Below are 19,652 nucleotides of genomic sequence, written 5' to 3' on the forward strand. Positions count from 1 at the left end.
ATTATAAACAGCACATTTTCCTAGATATTCTTCCAATATGAGATAAGCCCAACAAACAGGCCAGCAAGAACAGTGTTTAGCTTTCCTGTGCAGGAAGAGAACTGGGTGCATACTTCAAACCTTTTATTTTCATTATACACTATCTAAACAGAAGCATCTTAAGAGAGTTTTCAGTGTCAGGACATCACTCCTGCATCTCCTCTGCTGCTAGCACTACTGAAAATATTGAATTGTTATTGCTACTTCCACACAAGATGTGGAAATAACTGTTCTTTTCATTAAAATGGAAAAAATTGAACCAAGACCAAGCAGGGAGGGTTTTTGTTCTGCCAAGTAGGAGAGCTTAAAATGTGTTAAGCAGATCTGTTCACAAAAAATTATTCCAACTTTAAGAAGTAGTTTCAGTGATGTTTTCACAAACCTTTTGGCCAGCACTCTCATAAACAATCTAATGTGTCAATCCTAATTTCTGACTAGCAATGACCATAGGATTATCTCAAAGGTATTTGAGTTCTCCTCCTCCTTATAAATATTTCCATCACCTAAACAAGGAGTGAACAGTATGGTACAAGTATTAAATTTGCATAAGCATTTATAGATGCAACCAGTACAGACATCTCACAATTACCTTTAGGTAAAAAAAAATGAAAAGAAAGACCCAGTTGAAAATTAGACCAGAAAAGAATTCTCTTCTAGTGCACCTTCATTAATTCTATGGAATTACATTGAAACTAATAAGTTCAGCCAAATCATCATGCAATTAGAACAGAAATCACACGTCCCACACTTCTGCTGGTGTCAAAGTTACAGCTGAAACAATTACTGCCTGAGATGATTTTTAAGTTCCATGAAAGCTGTGCTTAGTGATTCAACACTACATTTTAAGTTTACAAATCCGGTGTCAGAAATCAATGGCATAATGTTCTTATAGTAATCTAGGGAAAAGCCTTTTCTAAACCTAATGTACATTGTATTTGTTCCTAAAAATCTCATCAGCTAATCCTTTAGAAATAAACTCTTGTGCTACAGATGTCACGTATTTTCCTGTCTGTGTTTTCAATTCAAATGAATGCTTCCTTTTTTGAATTCTCCCACAGAGTATCTTTTACCTCTCTGCAGCCAAAGAAAAAGAGTTAATTTTCCAGGAAGATGGAAGGCTCCTACACAGAGTTTATAATGAAAATTATGGTTACATGCATTGCACACCTTCAGCTGTGTACATATTGCACACAGGTCATGTAATTTGTCAACAGCCTTACACTGGGCAGCCAGTCTGCTACAGAGGGTCCAGTTGTGTGTGATGTTCATAAGCAACCATACCAAAAATTAATCTGGCATGGATTCTGTTTGTAGAGTTCAACAGAGTTTGGATTTGTTTCTACAAGATTTGACACACAATCTCAATTAGAAAAATAGACATATCTTCTTTATTGCCCTGTTCCTTAGAAAAGAGTGGGTAAGCATTAACTCTAGTATAATTTAAACCCAAATCGCTGACAATATATCTTTTATATGTCCATAAACTCTCTATTGCAAACACTTGTCACTTTTTGTGCTGGAGATTTCTGCAATCTACTATCACAAGGGACTTATTTTTTCCTAATGCAGCTACATCTCAGCCACCTGTTATTTCATGGAACAGTCTGGGACAAATAAAATTGCACAACTAAGACAAAGAACAGGTTTACAGATGGATTAATGTCCACAAAAATAATCAGAAGGCATGTTGAAAAATTCATATGTTCACACACACATGGAGAGTCATGAAAACCTTTTGATTTTTGGACTCTGTAAGGGAACTCCCACCAGTCCTTAGGGGCGATGCCATTTGCACACCTCACCGAGCATTAACTGACCTCCAGCTGGCCTCTGGTAGTGCAAGTAGTTACCCTGGATGTGAAGCTACTGTGGCTCTCAGAAAGGCAGATCTACCACAAGATACTAGCTGATTTTTCCATCAAGGCTGGTATTTTTCACTAGCAAATCATAAATAATCACTGTCCCACAGAAAAGTAGAAAATCCCAGCAGACTCATATGGGATAGAAATAGAAGAACATACCAAGCTGCTGATGAAATTCAACTACCTTTCTAAGCATGAAAAACTCCATGATTACAGGCAATCTTGAAAATGTAGTTATACAGCTTAACCAATGGATTCTCCCCTGGAGAGCAATCTCACTGAGATTTTCTCAAAATTGTCATGGACGACCTACCATTCCCTTTGTCACCTGTCAAATGCAGAAGCAAGTTCAGATTCAGTGCTAAAACTTTATTCTGTGTTGAATGGTCATTTAAATTCAGAATCTTGGTATGAGCACATCTCAAAATGGACAAGTTAGTTGTGCAACCATTGTTGTTGCACAACACTGATGAAGAGTCATCAGTGCAGTAACTGTTGAGTAGTGGTGTTTCATAGAGCTGCTTTGTTGTCCACCATCAGCTGTGAGACCGTCTCTGAAAATGACTTTGCATCACTGATACAAAACCCTACAGGAACCAAAAGGAATTGAAGATTTAATGCAACACATTTTATTCTTCGTTGTTTGACAGTAAAAGGGCACTTAGCTCTAATAATTTTCCTAATGGCATATCTTACCAGTTGTAGCATGTTTAAAAACTGAACTGCTCTGTTTGCCAAAATTAACAAACTATGACATCACTCATTTTTGAAAGAGAGAAGTGAAACTTTGCTTGCAGTGAAAGCCCAGACAATTACAATGTGCATTCCAGATAGGAGCACAACATTAGCATTGCTTCTTTGTGCTAGCTCAGAAGCCCATCTTTTAAAATACGTTATGTATCCAGCAGTTTTGAACCTTGTTCCATTTTTAAATTCCTCTCTATCAGGCGGCTTAGAAGCCTGAATGCTCGCACTTCAGATTTGGCCAAAAATAATGAAAATACAACAGATAAAATAAAGCTTATTGATATATTTGAGTAAAAAAGGGCCTCATATAAAATGAGGTTAGCTTGGCTTATATTATACTCAGAGCATAAGTGAACATGCTAAACTTTTTTAGTTGCTCTTTATGCATGCTGTTCTTTATATTGTATGAAAGGCATTTATGATATATATTGTCATTTCAAGTGTTCTTGCCAAGCAGTTTCTGAGTCTTTTCATAAATTTAAAGGAACTATATAGCAGTTCAGCACATTTAATAAACATACTTTATATGGAAATAACTTTTTGGAGAGTAGTAAGATACATTTGATCTTAGAAAGTTCTGCTTTAGCTTTGCAAAAGCAAGTTAATCATAATCTGATTTAATACCTTATGCTAATGATAACTTAAATACAAGTGCAAGCATAAATTAGATGCACTGATAGTCCCTTACTGCACTTTAAAGGCTGCAGATAAATCTGGAATGCACGCAGAGACAATGTTTTAGTGAGAAAAGAGAAATATTAAAAAAACATCTGAATTTGTAACAGTGCTGTCATGGGACACAGAATATGAAATGATTTAGACAAAGAAATGAAATATGGCAGTGGAGTAGGGGAAAAAGACTCATTTCAATTCTCAGCTTGCAACAGATCTCTTGTGCTGACTTCAGTGAAAAGAAATGTGTCTGTCACAGAATTCCCAGGAAATTAGATTCACCCAGTTTGCAGTGGATGATATAGCTCAGCTATAAAGCAAGAAGGCCTGGCAGAGTGAGCAGCTGTGCCAAGGTCTCACACCATGCTGGCTGTCTTCTCCTCAAAGCCCCGTGCAGCAATACCTGTGCAGGGAATGATTTTCCAGCATTGCTTCTCCCACAGCAAAACTGAAGCTCTCATCCTGTAGCTGCTGTGACCCTGGAGCCACCTCCTCGTAGGATGCTTTCTGAAGGGGATCATTCACAAAATGGGACAGAAGCTATGAAACAGCAGCAGAAGGAGCAAAGCTGCATATTCCAGATTGACTGTTCCTAAAAGGATCAGAGAAGATTGAAATAACAAAGACTTGTAGTTGTCTTTATCAAGAAATGCAATCTTTACTTATTATTTACATGATGGGCCCAAGCATACCGGGCATTTTAACCTGGTTGTGCCACATTCTTATGTCTTCCTTTAACCTACAGTAATTTATTTTTAAGTGTCATGCTCAAGTGTAACTGTATGTTTTGCCTCCTGCTTTGTTGCATTCCCAAAGGTTGATTAAGCAGGTTATAATCCTTTAGACGATATCTACTCAAGGCTTAGTAATGCCACAATGTCTTGCTTTCTTATGTACTCAGGCAAGCTGGAGGATTTCTAATATTTATTTTCTAACCCTAAGCAAAAAGTATTAAGTGCTTTTTCTCGATGAGTCTTCATCCCACCACTTTTCTCCCAGACCTTTTGTGAAAATCTCATTACAAGAGGGTACTGGGCATTCATCCAGGCTTAGCTATACTTTTTTGTGAACCTGATAAAAGGGAAGTAAGGGCTTTACAGTATGCGCCACGGCAAAACATCCTGTTGTGTGAGTTTGATATACATTAATTAGTCAACTCTTCTTGTTAGAAATTATGCAAAGTCTCTAGGTTATTCAGAATATACAACTTCCCTAAGGATTTGTATCCTACTGCAAATAGAAAATGACATTGTTCAATTCTTTACAAAGACCTCCCACCAGATGTCCCCCTTTCCCCACCAAAATGATAACAAAAGACTGTTTAATTCTCAATTTAAACCTGTCTGTAGTTATTTTGTTCTTCATTATACTCTATATCCTGTAAAATTAGTTATCATACCTGCACTTTGACATAAATAGCGGCTGCTTTTAGGCATGATGCCATAATAGCATCAGCCTGTAGGAAGAGCATGTAACCTCAAAGAGCACTTTACGCCTAGAGAGCCTGAGCCAGGCAGAGCAGTTCTCACAGTGCATGAGAAATGGTGGGATAGATACTTCAGGTGCCTGTTTTCCAGCACTGGCAATTACATGCAAACTCACTGGGATTGATTTTATTCATCTATTCTTAGGGAATTGAAAGAAATATAAAGGCTGTATCTGAGTCATTTGACCTACTCATTAGGAAGCTTTGACACAACAAAGACAGAATATTCCAGAGGCTTCAAAAAGAAATAATGTGCAACTGAAATGGTTATTGTCATAACGAGGGAATTTTAGAAATGCGCTTTTATTAACATGCTTGCTGGCACAATGGTCATTAGTCATGATGGTGCACAAAAAAGCCTGAACAATTTTGGTTGCACTTCTCAGCCAGATTTAATTTCGACCATGGCTACAACAATCAAAATCACTCTTTCAGATACAGCCATCTCTCTTTCTCTGCATACACCTGTTTCCATTCATTCTGACAGTTTAGTACTTAATGTGGAAAGGGCAGCAGGGCCTGACCATAAGATCATGCTTACATTCCACAGAGTCCGAGACAAACCGGAGAAATGAGTCCATGACACTTATTTAATAATGAACACAGAATAATGGGATATTTCTGGTGCTTGAGTTCTAGACATTGACAATGAAATGTGCACTCTCATAAGCAGAAGTGTAGTTATTTGATATCTTGCCAACTAAACTGTGAGGCAAGATGCAGAGAATTTATTCTCTGGCACTTTTAGTCCCAATGTGAGCCAAACTCAGTACCTCAGTTTCAAATGGAGTAAATTGCTTTAAGGAAGTTGAAGCCCACAGCGAACCTAGCCAGTTTTTAGACATGGTTGGGGAATAGTATGTGCAAGCTACAGATTGTAGATCAATCCATTCTTCCTGTTTTCCTATAAGATGAAACCTCTGCTTTCCAGGTGGGATCAGAACTGTAAATACCACCCCCCAATCCTTCCTCACCCCTTAAAAAGCCCCCAAACACCAAAGCTACCCAATGGACGTACAAAAAAACACCGTCAAAAAACCGTACTACAAAAAATAAGGATCACGAAGACAATTAAGCACCCTTACTTTCTCTGTATCTCAGCCACTCATGCTTATAGCAGAATTAAGAATATTTCTTTATTTCCAGCTTTTGTGACTGTTCTTGTACATTCCTTAACTCTGAGGAGGTCTGAACCTGATAAACACATTGGACGGTTCAAGTGCTAGTAATAACAAACAGTGGGGACAGCTTGACTGACATAATCTATTTACAGACTAAAGGTGTAAGGAGCAATATTGCAGGGTGCTTATCTGCCAAATCAATGGCCAATGGTACTGGACAGAGATAGTATTTTACAGGCTTAACCTCATAGTTCCCTTCTCACTTTCTTCATGTCGTGTAAAATCTGACTAAACTCAAAAGGCTACATGAGGAATAAAAAGGGGAAACCTGGTGCATGAAAGGATTTACTTTAGCTATTAAAAATAAATAAATTCCCAAACCTCCACTGCAATTGAAACAGGCGTTTCAAATATTCCAAGGTAGACAAATACTCTGTTGTAGCTCTAATGATTAGGATAAGAGCCTATGATTTGTACAAAACAAGCCATAATTACTGTGAATATCCTACTGGATTTTGCAATAAGGAAAGAAGGTATTTTCATGCTTTCCAGGTTTGGGATGAATATAATTGATTTATGATTAACATAACAGGTCTAGGCTTATCCTCCAAATAAATTGTGTTTCACAGAGAAATGAGGATAAAGGCATTTTTCTCATTTCTATTGAAACATGGTATTTTCAAGGCAGAATGACTAAGAGCAATGCTGATGAGGACTTCTGCTAGATGAACACTTGTCATTCATGCTAGATTGAAGTTTGTCTATTGTATGGCAGGAGAAAGATGAATGGGAGGTCAAAAATCTAAAGAATAACATGAGTAAGGTTTTTAAAGGCCACAATTTGGAAAGTAACACCATTGGGAGAAAATTCCTGTCCGTTTACTACAGATTAATTAAGCAACATGGATCCCTGGGCATTTCTTGGGAACTAATTGGAGTCAGAGATTAATAGTCCAAGTTTGTGCCCTAGGCTACCGTTTCTTTCCAGCTTCTCATACCATTGAGGTGTTTCAGACCAAGGCTCTCACAGTTTAGGTAAAAAGAAAAAAGGGTGGAAATATATTCTAAATTTTTGAAAGCTGTATCAATAATGGCACAATAGTTATCCTGAAAGGGATGTAGACCTGATCCTGAGAAATATCAAGACCCACCAATTCCCATCAATCCTTCTGGAACTCCATTCCTCAGCAGCTGATAAAGGCTATGGCAAGCCTCACTGAACCCCAACCTCAATTTCATTTGGCAGACCAATTCAGATAATAACACAGAAGATAACTACACCTTCAGGCATTTCAGGCATACTCAGCCTTCATGAACACTGCAACCAAATCACTGCAGTGGGTCAAATTTGGCACTGCACTCATGTCCAGAAACTCTTGTGTTACACACAACCTCTGCCAAAAAAAGGTGTCTTGCAAGACCAAGAAAATCATATTGCTTCAGAGAAGGTAAAGAAAAAGTTTCAGCAGCCTGGTGACTGCTGGAAAAGGCCTGTCCCCTCATTAAACCTGGTGGCTTGTAATTGAAACATCTCTCTGGAGTACTGAATGCTTTTGCAGCATCCTGCCTTGTTCAGCAGCAAGAATAACTCCTTGCAGTAAGACAGACAAAAAAAAAAGTGTGAATCCACTGTTAGAGAAGGATAAGTGGGATTCTGACCACCCCATGCCAGGATGAAACAAGCAAATAGTTGTCATTTCTACATCCATCTGAGCCCTTACTTTCTCCAAAGGTTGGACATGTCATCTGCAGCAGGATAGCCACTCCATGTCTGTGTGCCTGGCTCAAGTGCCAGTCAGCTACAGAGCTCCCTGGCATCAATGATTTGTGTTCAGGGGTGTCCAAATTCCAGACACTAGCTAAACCCTGACTAAACTGCCAGTCTGACTCTCACTGGCATTAATGACAGCATTGGCTACGGCTCATTTAAGACTTCCTCTGAAGCTTCCCTGCTCCCCTCCCTCCCCAGCTTGTGTACAGAAACCAGCAATTTCACAAGGTTATTTTAAACACTAGTCCTTATATCTAAATCCTCTCTCTTGTTAGCTTTGCTAAAACACATGGCACTCAAGTGCTTTCTAAATGCTATCAATGGATGCTGCACTTAAAGGGCAAATGTAAAAAGGAACAAACTGAACACATATATCACATACCTTTTAGGGCTGAGACATTAAAGAGCAGAAGCTTAATCTTTGGAATTTTTCAGTATAAATAACTGCCCCTGCTTATTCAACTCGAGAAAATGTCTTCCACAGTCTTACATGAAATCTTCTCTAGCTAGTGGTTGAGGAAGAAAGCTTCTGAACTTTTCACACTATCATTTTCACTATTTTCTAAAGCACATGTAGCCAATTAAGAAAAGTTATTCCAGTGTATTATTCTGTTTTAAAAACAAGGAGAAATATAAGACAGCGTGAGTGAACATTCTGCTTTCTTGAAAAATTAATTATTTGATACAATTCATCTTGTCCACAGTTGTTGCTCTTGTTAAGAATGACCTTCTTGATTGTTCCAGTTTGAAAAAAATAATCAAGTTGGTAGCAACAAAATAACTCTGTGGGGTGGCAGCCTGCTCTGTGTGTTCCTTATCTCCAGAAGGATTGAAATTGTAGCCACTGAATAAAGGTAAAGAGGCATATGTAATGCACTTTACTGAACTTTGATCTCTCCATATTTTTCAGATGTTGCTAGACAATGCTTGCACAATGTTTTAAGAGTGCAAAGCATGGTTTGAAAAGTCCACAATATTTATTAAGTGTTGAGACATTCTCTAAGTTAGTGTACAATGAGATGCAGAAAGTTCTTTAGAAGAATTGTTGTTGTGTTCAATTTTAAGAGTGGAGTAGACCTACTATTGATTATACATGTGATTACTTAAATATTTCTAGTTAATGCTGTTGCCACACAGAATAACAGATTCTATGAGCTACAAGCTACAGCCAGTCAAGTGCATGTACTCTGCACTTCACAGCCTCTCTCTTTATTGACTAATAAGATACATAGGCCTTAACATACATTGTTACTTAAACGAAGTTCCACGGCATTTTTCCTGGATAAACACTGCCAGGTTGCATCCCAAAGACAGAAAATTCTTGGGCATTTCTCCCATTCCTGCAAGTGGGTCTGCTGAACATCAGTGGTGTAACTCTGCCAGATAGAGCTGAGTCTGTCTGTGCTTGCAGAAAAATTTCAAAATGCTTCTTTACCTTTGCAGATGTCAGGGAATTTTCTGAGCAAAAGAGATGCGTCCCTTCAGTTGGCAACTCAGGGATATGAGCATTGCTGCTCTGAACACCAGTAACACCCAACCTCAAATGAGCATGGAGAGCACCAAGGGAGCTGACTTATGTGGACACCTCTCACATCATGTAGTCCAGTGTGAAGAATGACAGATAGCTGTACTCCCAGCTGAAATGAGCTTCATACAACTGTGATTGCTGAAGAATTGGATATTTCATTATGACGTTTGAATCTATCAGAAAAACTTGGTTCAAAAAAGAAAGAAAAATATAAAAATGGAATTGGTCAGATTTGGGTTTTCCTTCTGCTTCAATGCTTAATATAAGCTAAAGAGTAATGCGATGGTGTCCAGTTTAGTAAATGCATTGACATGCAAAGTCTGTATAAAATGAATGTGTTAGATATTCACAAATGCAGAAGGGTGAATATTCTTTAAAGCTTCTGCTCATACTCCAAGGTTTTGCTCTGGGAAAGAAGATGTGTAGTAGTAAGAAAAAGAAGCTATCACTTTGGGCTTGTAATAAGCCTGTGAATTTTAACACCAGTGGGTGTTATGCTTTGTTTTTCTATTATACTCCTGAAAGGTATGAATAGAAAAAAAAAGGTATACTCTTTGTTATTCAAAATATTGTGCCATAGTTTAGCATAAAAGATAGGTTTAGTATTTATTCCTCACTTAATCTTTCTTTTTTTTTAAATGAAATTCAGATTTTTCCCTTATTATTAGAAAGTGTGGTCAGGAATCTGAGGAAGCACTGGGTACCCAGGAACTGAATTAGAATTAGGATTCTGTGCCTATGACTTATTTCCTCTTCTATCTCTGCCTTTAGGGAAATCTCTACTTCATTTTCCCTATGCATAAAAGCCTACGTATCTGCCAATTTTAATTAGATGGAGTACAACACCTTCAGAATTGTAAGTGCCAAGCATTATTATGATCTGTGACCTTCAGCTAATGAAGGAGCGTCCTGCTTTCACGAAAAGCATGTCAAGTATTAGACTGTGATACTGTTTGAGTGCTCTCTCCTCACATATGCTGTGTATAACATTATATGTTGGTCACACACCTGCACAATACTGTTGAAGTTTGTAAAGATAGTATTTGATGCAAGTCAAGCATGTTGTGAAAATCAGTCTTTTACAAGAAGCGCTGGGATAGGTTTCAAAGCAAAGGAGTATGATAACCTCTATCTTAGCATATCTCAAATTACAAGATCAAATGCAGATTTGGACATGTTGGAAGAGAAGTTCAGCTCTATGGCTGAAAGCTAAAAGAATTTAAATGATGTGCTTTGATATGGCTTTGGGACCTCTTAAAATTTCCATGGAGAGCTACTAATTCTTCTTTATTTCTTTCACTTTTTCATAGTTAAAAGGTTTTTTTCTTTCTCGCCTAAAGCTCATAATGTGGTAAAGAAGTTGTTTGGAGCAGTTAAATCAGTGTATAAATCCCCATGAGAAAGAGTCCATCACACATTTTGCATATCTCAGGGGTTCAAGAACAGTGGGCAGGAATCTGATCTGTTTTACAATAATTTAAACTATGACTAATTTGAGTGAACCTCCAGATTGGTGTTCCTCCAGATGTCAGTTAGAATAACAGAGAGCAGAGTGTGGCTCAGGAAGTGAAAAATAAAACAGAAGATCTGTGTCTTTCCCTGTTGATGCTGTAACTTGTGACAGAAACCTTCTCTGAGGCAGTGATGTGCTGGTGTTCCAACCATGCTGAATTCATTTACTTTGGCAGTTTCTTGATTGTTCCACTGTCTATTTATTTGAAATGGAAACCAAGTCATCTTGCCTGCTCCTTCTCCCAGCATATAATTACACAATACATCTTCCATTTTTTGCAGTCAATCACTTTCAGTGCTATTTTCCCATTGTGCACCACATTACCTGGCTTTTGGAGAGGTTTCCATCTGAATATGAGTGTAAAGGAAAAACTTGAAAATAAGAGAAGGTGTCTATGCATTTGCAAAGTGGGAAGAATGTCTAAGTTGTTCCATGCATTTATTCGGTCATTTACTGACAGCTGATTTGGAACATACGCTTCTCAGACATTCAGTGTCCTCAATTTTGGGTGTAAGAGCCAGAGATTTTAGTGTCAGATAAGCTAACCTTGTTTTTCAAAAAGTCAGGACCTGTCATCATTATAGACATCTCCTAGTTGGCTACCCCTGTAACAACCCCTGTAATGTGGCTGTTCAATATCAGAGACAGATCAGACAAATGTTTGGTATTTTCTGGATTCTATTCAAATTGTTCTACAGTCAAGTAAAGTAAAAACTAAAATAAGGTAGGTAAGTGACAACTCACATCTAATGAATTGTATGCAACACTTATTAAAATGGATTTCAAATGGAAAGGAAATGTATTACAAGAATGTTCTGATTTTTATAAGGGTAACAATCTAATTAAAATATGTTTTCCCTCTTCTAAGTTCATGGCTCCCACATATTAGTGGTTAGGACATCCTTAGATGAGTTATTTTAGGTTTATTTTAAAGATGTACAAACTGAGGTATGTAGTGTCCAAGATCAACTAGAAGGCCAGTGGTAATTAATAAAGTTCGAGAGCTGGGAATAAAACTGAATAAGGGCTATATTTGAAAGAAAAAAGGTCTCAGGTAGAGAAACAGGTGGCCACTGGCTTAATTCAAATTCTGACAAAGTTCCTTTCCCTATTAAGGCACAGCCATGTCTGCCAACATCTAAGGAAGGGCACAGATTCTGTCAGCAATTGATCTACCTTGGGCTAGTGCTTCATCCATCTATAGAAGAGCTGCAGCAAAACTACCTAATTGATCAACTAATCCCTCAGGAAAAGTGCTTCTGTCATCAAGAGTCTGTCATTCTCATTGGGATGGGATTCCCTCTCCTCTTCAAGAAACTGCCCTTCTCTGTTTCCTACATGGCTGGTGTCTCTCCCCTGTGTCCACGCTGACCTTTCAGTCCTTTCTTGACACAATATCTGCCAGTGTCCCTTCCTTGTCACCTTTGCCTTGTGCCTCTTTGTTGTTTGGACACCAGCCACTGACTCAGGCCACTGTTACTGTCTCTTCCTTCTTGACTTATTTTGTTTGGTAGCACAGAAACTGACCCTATGTTCAGCACCATTAGCTTTTCCCACATTTTTCTTAGTCCCTCTATACCTCCACTCCTTTTTCTGATAGAGAATTGATGCCTTAAAGGAGGAGCACTGCCTGATTTCAAGGTTCTTGGGCACTGCCATTGTGTGAAGGCACCATTCAATGCCTCAGGCAAGGGTGATGGAGGGTTCTTGCATCACTCACCTCCCTGTAGTAGCCACAACCTGGTCTCTGGCTGCAGAGCTGTCAAACCTTCATAACAAATTACTGAAGAGCTATTTTTTCTAAAGCTGGGCCCACATCCGACAGCCCTGTTCTTTGACATTTAAAAGTGCAGGGATTGCACATGCACACCTATTCCAACTGTGGGTGTAAAAGGCACCTCAGACAAAACAAGTGAGATCATTTTTCTGAAGAAGACTACAAATCCTACAGACTTGGATGGAGGAACCTGACAGACAGCTGACACATGCAGAAGGCTCATCAGGCATTTGCAGTTTTGTTGTCTGACTTGCTGAAAATGAAGGGACAGAGTCTGGGGAAATGTAACTTGGGACAGTGTTGTTGCAATAGTGAGAGCCACATTATCACACTTCCCAGAGGAGAGAGTTTTATGTCTTACTGCAGTGTCAAACCTTACTGCAGTGTCTGAGTAAGTCAAATGAATAAAATGAGAACTTTAAATGGAAAATTAACCAACCAAGGGGAGGAATATTTTAAAAAGTATTTGTGGTTAATCCTTTTTATGCTCTCGTCAGGGAAGATTGCCACAGCTGCAGGGCATGTACATCTCAACCCACTGACATGCTTACCTGGAAGTGAAAAAGAAAGGGGTGAAACCTCCACTGAACTGGCATCTAAATTACACCTTATTAAACAGAAAGGTGACATTTGGAGCATATGAGTTGGGACTTGCTTTTTTCAGCATCTGAACATTCATTTGTAAAACTGGTTCTCTCGTTATTGTGTCAAAATGAGAGATTCCCAGCCAGGTAGCTGACAGGTTAGACAAAGAGTCCTGTTCAGTAATAAAACAGTCATTCGGGTATTCTCCAGTTTTCCCTCCAGCATTTGCACAAAGTGTATGAGCTGTGCTTGGGCCTGATACACTCTTTCTCTTATCTAGGATTTGATAATTATTGCTAGGGAAGTGGAGAGGAGATGTTTTGACTAGCACTGGAGTATGTGAAAGAAAGTAAGTGGGTCAATCATATTTTGCTTCTCAGGCAGGCTGGTGACATGTTCAGTTTATCCATCTGATTCATTTGTTTATCATTCAATTAAATGAAATGAGTGTTGCCTGTATGGGTGCCTAGAAAGGTGTGGTGCAGCTTGAGTAGGAGTTTACACTCTGTGGTTACTTGGATGACAACTGCCAAACAGTCAATCCATAAAGATGTGAAGTGATTCCTTTTTCCTCTCACTCCCTCTCATCCCCAGCCCTCCAGTGGCCCTAAAATTACACCACTAATACTCATCCAGGAGAGACCTACACTGACTACAAACCAGCCAGAGCAAATAATCACAATGTAGTAACCAGGAATTAATAATTGCAACCTTTTTCAGCTTCTGCAGTGATCTGTCCTCGTCAGTTGTGTATATGGGCAAAAGTGTGGCTACATGACTTTGGTTCAGACATGCAGTACAGATCACAGACACTGAAAGTGAAACAATTCACTGGAAAAACCTTTGTATCTTGTGTGCTTTGGATTTCATTGCTTTTGTTGTGTGTTACTCTGTGGAAGATGCAGTTCTATATAAAAGGATTGCCAAGTGACACAGCAAGAAGATAGGCAGCCTACCAGCAGTACAATAGATACCAAAAGGCCATCTTATAATGAGGTTATATTCTTCCAAGAAATGCTGAATATGATGCTTTAGCAAGCACTCTTCGATTATAACACTAACCAATGATCTTTCTTACTCTATACCACTTCTGTCTAAGACAAATCTGGTATTTTTTGTGCAAGAATTACTGGTAATGGCGCAGACATTCTCACATATAATTTGAAAGCACATATAATTTGTGCTTTCAAAACCTATATTTATATTGCATTTATATTTGCAACCCTATCAGCTCAAGTAGCAAGTAACACAACTCTCCCTGAATATCTGCAGGGGAATACTTATCTGTAGTTGATGATCACAGGACTGGGAATGCCAACACTTACTTTCTCAAATGCCAGAAACCTTTAACTGTCAGCAAAGCTAATAAAATAAATCACACGTGTGCTGGAGGAGTGGTATGTAAGGGAGAAATGGATATAGTGATTAGAGTTCATACGGGTAACAATGGTAAATCTGAATGAATGACACAGAATTTGTGAAAACATTTCTAAAGTAATCTCTGTTACACTCCTCCCCTAGTGTACAAGACTATTTAGGCAACAGGAAAAACAGGCACTCAATAAAACACGTAGAAGAGACAGGACTATCCCTTGACACAATGCTGGAAAACTTTTGGTGCTGCATTTAACCAAAGTCAAGCCAGACCTGCATCCGAGATAATGGTCAGGAAAAATTGGAAACTACCTAACCAGCAGCTGGGAGAAGACCAACATATAGTGACAATTCCAGGAGAATGAAGACATTTGTTAGGCGCTAGTGGGACTGCCATAATTTAGCAGGCAGTAATAAAAGTTCAGACAGAAGGTACAAAACCCGGGGGGAAGAGCAGTTGATCAAGTGTTACAGTACAGTAGCCACCAACATGTCTTGTGTAAGTTCACATCATAGTGTACAGAGCACAAGCTGAAATGATTTAACACAAATGAGCTTAAAGAATCCAAAGAATTTAATGAAGCCCTAGACAGTCACAAAGCAAAAAGTTATGAAAGTAAATGAAAGAATCTAAGACAAAAACAGAATGGTAAATTTTCCTTGAGAGCAATATACCAGGCAATGGGATGTATCAAGGATCTAATTTGATGAATTTAGTAAGGATTTGCTTTTCATTTCTGTGAACACAAAAAATCCTAGAGCCTGCTTTGATGCCCAGTTAAATATTAGACTAGAAAACACAATCATACAGACATCTGGTAAGAATTTTTTAAGTACTCAGTAATGGTTTAAACCCTGTGTAACCATTGCTGATCTTTGACAAAAATGAAACAAGCCAGCTCTGAAGACTTTTAAACTGGCATCAATCACACACACAGTTACTGCAATCCCCCTCCAAACCTCCTCCATAAAACTGTTGGTACAAAATTAGAGACTAGTTATGACCAAGCTGAAGAATAAGAAGCTAGTTATATATTTTCATAACTTGCAGTTAAAAAAAAAACCTACATTTATATACTTTACCTGCTCTCCAAAATAATAGTTAGCTGAAGATAAGTAACACCATAACTGACAACACACTGTATACCTTTTCCAAGAACATTTACTGCATATTTTAGGAATTAAATTCTTCCAGGATATCTAAATATGTTTTTCCACATTGGGCTCTAACACAAAACTTTTTATGGGCATAAACCATGGCTTTGATGTAAAATTAATTCATTCATGAATTTAGGTACAGTTTATTATTGCAGCTGAAATGTCTGCCTAAAGGAAAATGAATATATTAAATATTTTTTTCCATAGAATAGTCTCCATAAACTAGAATTGTTTGAAATAAGCCTGATCCTAAGGAGATGTGAAGGAGATGCTATTTTTAACATGAGAAGCAAATCATAGCTTCCAGTGTTTGACTTCCCAAATCCCTTTTAAGTTTCTCATTTAGTTTCAGACTGCTCTGTTTACTAGATCTTTTTCTCTAGTAAACCTATATTTTTATATTTGCTGGGTTTGTGACATGACTTTTTGATCTTTCTTAATTCCAGTCCAAACCAGCGAGGCATTCTGGCAACTGAAAATGAATTTAAATGATCCATGCCTTCATTTATAAGAGTATTGTAAATAAATATTTATGCCTTGATAAAACAAGACACTCAAATAAACGCGTAATTTAATAACATCCCTATTTCCTGAAATATAAGCTCTCACCTACATGGAAAAGGTCTGTTTTCCCAAGCCACTGTTACCTGTTTCTTTGAAATTTACACAGATGCTGGAAAATATTCACAAAGACGTTCAAGACATGGACTTCACAGGGCAATCCAGAGTGACAGCACAGTGCTGCTCTGGGCACCTTGGAGAGAGAAGCCGAGTGCATTTGCACAGCTCCAAAGAGCCATTAGGGGAGATTATTTCAGATGATGGCAAACTCCCCAGGTGGCAGAGCCTCAGCAAAGCCCTGGGCCTGAACTTAGCTGCATGCAGGAGTACCTGGGTTTGTTTCCACTGGTTGTGTATTGTCAATGTTGAGTTACAAGCCCATTTCCCCTCTGCAGTATCAGCTCATGGATTTCCTTTTATGTTTGTGATGCCTTGCTAGGGAGCACCTGTCTGTGCTGCTTTCCTCATTTCCTTTAAAATGAGATTAATAGATAGCAGCCTTCCTCTGAGGCGCTCTGCAGGACGGCCTCCTTTGTACAATGCTTAGATCTTGTAAAAGCCTGATTTAATGCTGTCAGACCCAACAGAACCCATTCCTGTTACCATTTGGGGTGTCTTGGAACATATGACGGGAAGAGTCCTGCTCTCAGCCTCACCAGGGCTATCGTTGAACTTCTCTGCTTACAGTAGTGGAACAGCTCTGCATTTAGACCCACTAGGTAAGAACAGGAAACAAGAGTACTGGTTTGTTGCCTGAACCTCCACAGTTTCTATTGACAAAACCCACAGGAGTGTGATCTGACCAAATGTTTCTTTAAGAAAAGTCTGGCACTCCAGGATTCCAAAAAGTAACAAAAACCACAACAATTTCCCTTGTGATAAAGCGCTCCAGATCTACTAAACAGTAGTTTAGTCATACCCAATTTTTGTTACCTTCCAACAGAGATGCCTTAAGAGGTCTGTATCTGATCTAATACAGTATTTGGAGAATACAGTATGCTGGCAAAGAAGCAATTTTCTGCTAAGATTGATGCCAGACTATCAAATGTTTAGACCATTCATGATTTTAGAAGTATACAATGGTACATAAGCATGTGATGTCAGAACTAAAGTATAAGTTATGCAAAGCACAATAGTTTTGAAAATATGTTGCCTGCTATTAAGAAAGAGAATGACCCTACACAATTTCAGAGACCTTTTTTCTGCAAACATTAAAAAAAATTCTGGAGGAATCGCCAAGTTTACAAATATGCACACACATTCCACATATGGATATGCTTTAGTAATCATCTTTACAAACCTTTTAGGCTACACATGGCTCTAATAAATAACCCATTCACAAACAATATATTATCATCTAAAAAAAAAAAAGGAAAAAGCCCAAACCGTTTTCATACACAGCCCAACAGTTCTAGCGTTCGCTTTCAACCCGCAGCCCCATGATCAATCATTACGTCAGTGCTCATTTTTCATGGTTTGGTGTTGAACAACAAATGGAAAAGAAAATGACTGAAAAAATTAATACTGTCTCTGACAATGAGCAAAGCTCAAGAAAGAGCTCACAAGTGACAGCTGAGGACAGTCTGCCCTCTGTAAGTTGCAAATGTAATAAAATCTGAATGTTTTTTCTCCTATCTTTTTGAACAGAGTTCTTATGGGCCAAACTGCACGACGGGAAGGCCTGCATGTCAGTCCCTTTGTGTAAATAGTAAACAGCTGCAGTTAAATGTTTTACCCCTTGAAGGACAATACTTATTAGCTCAAGGTTAAGAGCCTTGCAGAAGGTTAGCCCAGCTACTGCAGAGCTGTGAAATATCATCCTTTGGCTATCTGCTGACGTACACTCAGGGGCTGAGTTATGCGATATGGGCAATGCAAGCTTCACCACTCAGAAGACAACAAAAAGTTGTGTTCCCGAACCACCAAAATTATTGGGGCAGTAACAGCTTCTGAGTGGTAAGACCCTTTCTCAGCCTTGATCCCATGAGTTTTCCTCACTCCTGAGTCTCGCTGGATTCAGCCAATTCTATTCCAAATGTATGTTTCTTGTGTCTGTGTGAGCCAGACTAAGACCTTTGGACTATGCAGAGTGTTTCATGCAGGGGTGGATGCAAGGCAGGAGGAGTAGCAGGAGAGTCCAGAAGAACATAGGGCCCAATGGCTCAAGGTGTTCTCTGCCAGTGTGAGATCCTGTGTATCAACCTATGCACAGGCAGGTCTTGTAACAGGGAAAGACAGTAGTGCTAATGGCAGCTGGGTAATGATACCTTTTGTGGAAGCTTTTTTTGAAACTTAAGTGCCCTCATGAGAGTGACTGACAAAGCCTTTCTGTACTGTGGATGTGGAGCTGAAGCAAGAGACAGTGTGGTGCTGGGACAGAAGGAGGGGGAGGGCCATAGGAGAGCACGTGCTGAGGACCAGTTGTCTGAGCTGGGAGGTAAAGGCACGATCTTGGCTGTGCTGTCTGCATTTCCCCCACTGTGGTGATGCACATGGTGGGGAATAAGTGATAACTCATTCCCCCACCTTTCTCCATTTAAATCTGTGCCTGATTTGTCTAGCCAAAGTGCAGTATATCATATTCATTCATGGCCTGTCTTAATACTCCTTCTTCTACTAAATCACACATTAAAATAATAGGAAGGCATAATCTGGCTAATCTTTCTTCCTCAATGTTATTTTTTTTTTTTTACATTTAATGAGGATTCAAATCTGACTTCTCAGATTTGTCAGAGCTAACAAGAATATGCAGCTTTTCCTTGTCATGTAGGACTCAAACTTCTCATCTTAGTCTAAACATGCCCAATTTTTGTTTTCTTCTAGTACCAACACATCAGACATCCAGCCTATCCCAAGATATGGAAGATGTATTTTCCTTGGCAAAGAAATATTTTGAGCCTGATTGATGCAGACCCTAGGCAGTACTGATTATTTATCTTTTTGGTGGTATGCAAAAGTCTTTCATGAAAATTAAGGCCCAGGGCATTTAAATCCTGATATTTTTTAGCTGAATATGATCATGGTTATGTTTCTGGCACACTGAGCAGCTTTTGTCACAAAAAGAAAATGTTTGTGTAGCTCTATTTTCAGTCTGTATCATCACTGTTTATCCAGTGCCTAACAACAGAGTACACTGCCTATGAAAGCCAGAATGCTTCAGGTACAGAGATCATTTTGGCTTTCTACAGCTTGTTGCAAACTGCTCCAGTACTCATTTCATGTACAAATGCTTCTTGTTTGACTGATGAAATATACCTCTGAATGCAGAAAGCAGGTAACACAATGAAAACAATTAATTAGTAAAATCCTAAAAAAGCCATCTCCACCATAAGTCTTCCTATCTCAGAGCAGGCTGCACAATGCTATTTCCCAGACAGAAGAGAAAATAAAATGGAGTCTTGAGCTGCTGAGGTTTCAGTTCCCCTGGACTAACACCATCCTTATGTCTCTCTTCTGAG

At 38.8% G+C, this 19,652-nt stretch overlaps 1 long non-coding RNA gene across 2 annotated transcripts in view; it reads right to left on the minus strand.

Moving 5' to 3' along the window:
• LOC104697132 overlaps positions 1-19,652 on the minus strand; it is a 558,345-nt gene that overhangs the window by 3,020 nt on the left and 535,673 nt on the right. For both annotated transcript variants that reach the window (XR_005601785.1, XR_005601786.1), the window contains one exon: positions 3,724-3,912. This is a non-coding gene — a long non-coding RNA (uncharacterized LOC104697132). The remainder of the gene's footprint in view (positions 1-3,723; positions 3,913-19,652) is intronic.

Source organism: Corvus cornix, chromosome 4, assembly GCF_000738735.6.
Source record: "Corvus cornix cornix isolate S_Up_H32 chromosome 4, ASM73873v5, whole genome shotgun sequence".
Lineage (NCBI taxonomy): Eukaryota > Metazoa > Chordata > Aves > Passeriformes > Corvidae > Corvus > Corvus cornix.